Raw genomic sequence first — 3799 nt, 5'->3', positions numbered from 1 at the left:
GTGTGGCCTGGTGCAGCCCTCTGCAAAGGAGCCGGGCCGGGACCTGCGCCGGGCGGCCGGCACAGGAGCCTGGCCCCGCACAGGAGCGCGGGGCCAGGCCCCGCGGGGGGGGGGGGGGGGGGGGGGGGGAGCCGTGGCCCCCGGCACCCGTCCCCATCTGCTGTGCAGCTGCCGGGAGAGAGGAACAAAGGGCCCCTTGCGCCGCGTGCGGCCCCTGCCAGACGCCCTCCCCCGCGGGCCAGCTGCGGAAGCGCACACGCGTGCCGTGCCGCGCACAGCCCCTTCGCTGCCACGAGCGCGGCGGGGCCAGCTGGCGGAGGCTGGGGGGTGCATGAACCCCTCGCTGCCCATACGCGGAGTGAGCCGGGGCACAGACCACGGAGGCCTCCCCGGAGGAGGGGCTGGGGCCTGGCTGCCCCGAGCACCTGGCCCCAGTGCCTGTGCCTGCCCCAGCCCAGCCCCTCCCGGCTCTGCCAACCCCCAGCCCAGCCCCTGCTGCGTCCATGCCCCGCCAGTGCCGGCCTCGCCAACTGGGCTCTGGGCAGCCGGAGCTGCAGGCGCTGAGAGCGCTGTCCCGCCGAGACCTGGCACAGTTCCCAGCCACCTCACCGACCTATGACCTCTGGTGCTCAGGACAGGTCACCACACGCTCAGTCCCTGTTACCACTGGCAGCAGAGCGGGCACCAGGCGCCCTGAGCACGCATGCCCACGAGGGCGAGCAGGGAAGGAACAGGCCATGCCCACGGCAGGGCACATGGAGCATGAGCCGGGCAGCACGTGGCGCTGGTCAGGGAGGGGGAGTCAGGCCGGGGATCCCGAGAGCCAAGCATGGCCGTGGCTCCGTGATGCCGCCCCTCTCCCCCAGCTGTGCACGGCGCTGCCCAGGAGCTGGCGAGGGACGGGGTGGCTGGGAGCACATCCTGCCTCCACGTCGCCCCAGAGAGAGGCTCCTGCGCTTCTCTGCTGGATAAATGGCCACACGGCCTCGCTCGCTGCCCATGGCCTTGAACACAGAGCCCCCGGTAAAGCAGGACCATACCCGGGGCAGTGCTGGTGCATCCAGGGAGGGCATAGCAGGGACCAGGGCTCCTGCACCTGGGTGAGGCCACAGCTAGAGTGCTACATCCAGTTCTGGGCTCCACAATTTAGGAAGGACGTGGAGAAGCTCGAGAGAGTCCAGAGGAGCCACACACATGATCAGAGGGCAGGAGAACAGGGCTTATGAAGAGAGGCTGAGCCCCATGGGACTCTTCAGCCTGGAGAAGCGCAGGCTCGGGGGGGACGGGACCTGGTGGCTGCCTATAAGTACATCAGGGCTGTACACCAGGATCAGCAGAGCGCCCCAGGGGATGACAAGGTCCAACGGTCACAAACTCTTCCAAGACTGTTTTAGGCTGGACATAAGGAAAAACTTCTTTACTGTCCGAGCCTCCAAGGCCTGGAACAGACTCTCCCCAGGAGTGGTGCAAGCACCTAGTCTGGACTCTTTTGAGAAGCATTTGGATGCTTGTCTTGCTGGGATCCTTTGACCCTAGCTGACTTCCTGCCCCTGGGGTAGGGGGCTGGATTCGATGATCTGAGGTCCCTTCCAGCCGTAATGTCTCTGAAATCTATTAAATAATTGGGAGGGAAGTGCCTGCACCCAGGAATGGGGCAGGACGGGCAGCACCACATAGCCAGCGGACCAGGCCAGGCCAGGCTGGGTGGGCAGTGGCCCTGAGCAGCTGCTGGGGGAGCTGCAGCTGTGCCCAGCAAGGGTCCGTTGCGCAGCTGCTGCGGTCCTACCACAAAACAGGCCCGTGCCTCGTGGGCTGGTGCCACGGCAGCACCAGGGCCTGAGCCCGAGTTGGAGTGGGAGCAGGCAGCGCTGGGCCGTGCACACCAGGCATGGACTCTGTGCATGTACGGGCACATCCATGGTGTCCTGAAGTGCCACAACTGCCTGTGCACCTGTGCGGGAGTGCTCCAATGCACGTGGGTGTGCTTTTAGTGCCCACATGAGCGTGTGCATCAGCCAATATGCACAGGGCATGGACCCGGCTTCCACCTGTATCAGCTACCTGCTCACATACACATATGTGCACGCATGTGAGCCAGTGTGTGTGGGGCACATACACAGCACCAACCTGTGTACATGAGACACAGGGCCACAGGAGAGGGCAGGGGCACACCGGGGCTGCATGTGCACAGCTGCCAGCTCCCAGGGCCATGCAGCCACAATCCTGCTCCATGTGCCAGGCCAAGGGGGATGGACCTGCAGGGAGTCACCCTGCTGCCCTGGGAGGGGGCGCGGCACGGCCCCCACAGGCGCTGCCCTCCTTGCCACTGGCCCCTGCCCCGGAGGGACAACACAGGCAGAGCGGGATGAAGCACAGCGCGGGTTTATTGAGGGGAGGCCACGCCAGACGCGCAGCGCCTCCAGACTCACACGCAGCACGTAACAGCAGCACCTTAGCCACGTGCCACGTGCCTTGCGGGGGTGGCCAGACCGCAGGCCAGGGTCTGGTGTAAGAGCCCCACGGTGAGCAGGAGGTGGTGAAGGGACCCGTCAGGTTGGGGGCCGCCGACGTGACAGCCATGCAGCAGAGGCATCAATGGCAGCGCTTATGCTGTCGCGTGAGATCCTTAGGGGGACCCATGTAAATCGCACACGTAGCTCCACGCCCTGCGTTCCGCAGGATGAGCCCAGACCGGGGCGGGCACAGAGCAGGGCTGCAGCGGCACACGAGGGGGGACCCACGTGCTGAGAGGAGCCGGAGAAGCTGGGCTGGTCGGCCTGGGCATGCCGGGGTGGGTCAAGGGTCTGGCGGGATCAGGACTGGCCCAGCACAGGGCAGGGGAGGCCAGGCAGCTGCAAGGTCCCTTCCAACCCCACACCATGATGGGCTGGGAAATCAGAGCCTACCAGGTCAACCTGTGCCCCAGGGCTCTGCCCTGCCCTCCCCACCTGGCCCTGGCCCCACAGGGTGGGAAGGGAAGGGAAGGGAAGGGAAGGAGCAGAGGCTGCACCCTAGGGAGGTCAGGGCTGGGGCCAGGGCAGCGCGTCGCCAGGCACAGAGGTGGCCGGCTCGGGAGAGGAGGGCACAGCTGCGGTGAGCGCCGGTGCTAATCCTGGTAGCAGCTGCGGATCATGTCCTCATGGGCGCTCAGCACCACCCGGCGCTTCAGCTTGGCCGTGGGACCTGCCGCCGAGCAGAGGGAGCGCGTCAGGGCTGGGCCGCCTGCCTCGGGCCCGGCCCACTCCCGGGGCCCAACCTCTGCCCGTCCCGACCCGCTCCCCATACCCCTGCCCTAGCCTGGCCTGGCAGGGCCCCACCACCACGGGCAGCTTCGCCACCCAGGCCAAGAGTCAGAGCCAGTGCGGGAGGCAGCCATGTCCCCCCGGCCTGGCCTGAGCTCGACCAGCCTGGACAAACCCTGTGTCCCCACCCCGGCGTCAGCCCCACCCCTGCCCCAGACATGGGCCACGGGGCTGTGTCCTGTTGCTGCCAAGGGGCATGGATGGCCCTGAGACCCCAGGCCCAAGCCAGGCCCCTGCAGGAGAGGAGGAAACCCCCAGTCCAGACCAGTCTGACCAGGGGGAACACCTTCCTGCCCCAGTGCAGGAGCGCAGCCAGGACCCTGCAGGTTGGTCCCGCAGGAGCACTGGCCCAGCCCGTTTAAGCCCCATAGAGGCACGGGCACAGGCACGGGCAAGGGCATGGTCAGAGCCCAGCCACTGCCTAGCAGGAGGGGAAAACTCCTTCCTGGCCTCATGTGGCCACCAGCAAAAACCAGCAAGCCTTGGTGTAGGGGCCT

The sequence above is a fragment of the Alligator sinensis genome, unplaced genomic scaffold (genome assembly GCF_000455745.1).
Source record: "Alligator sinensis unplaced genomic scaffold, ASM45574v1 scaffold206_1, whole genome shotgun sequence".
Taxonomy (NCBI): Eukaryota; Metazoa; Chordata; order Crocodylia; family Alligatoridae; genus Alligator; species Alligator sinensis.
The sequence above is the reverse complement of the archived record's forward strand: the minus strand, read 5'-3'. Positions refer to the sequence as shown.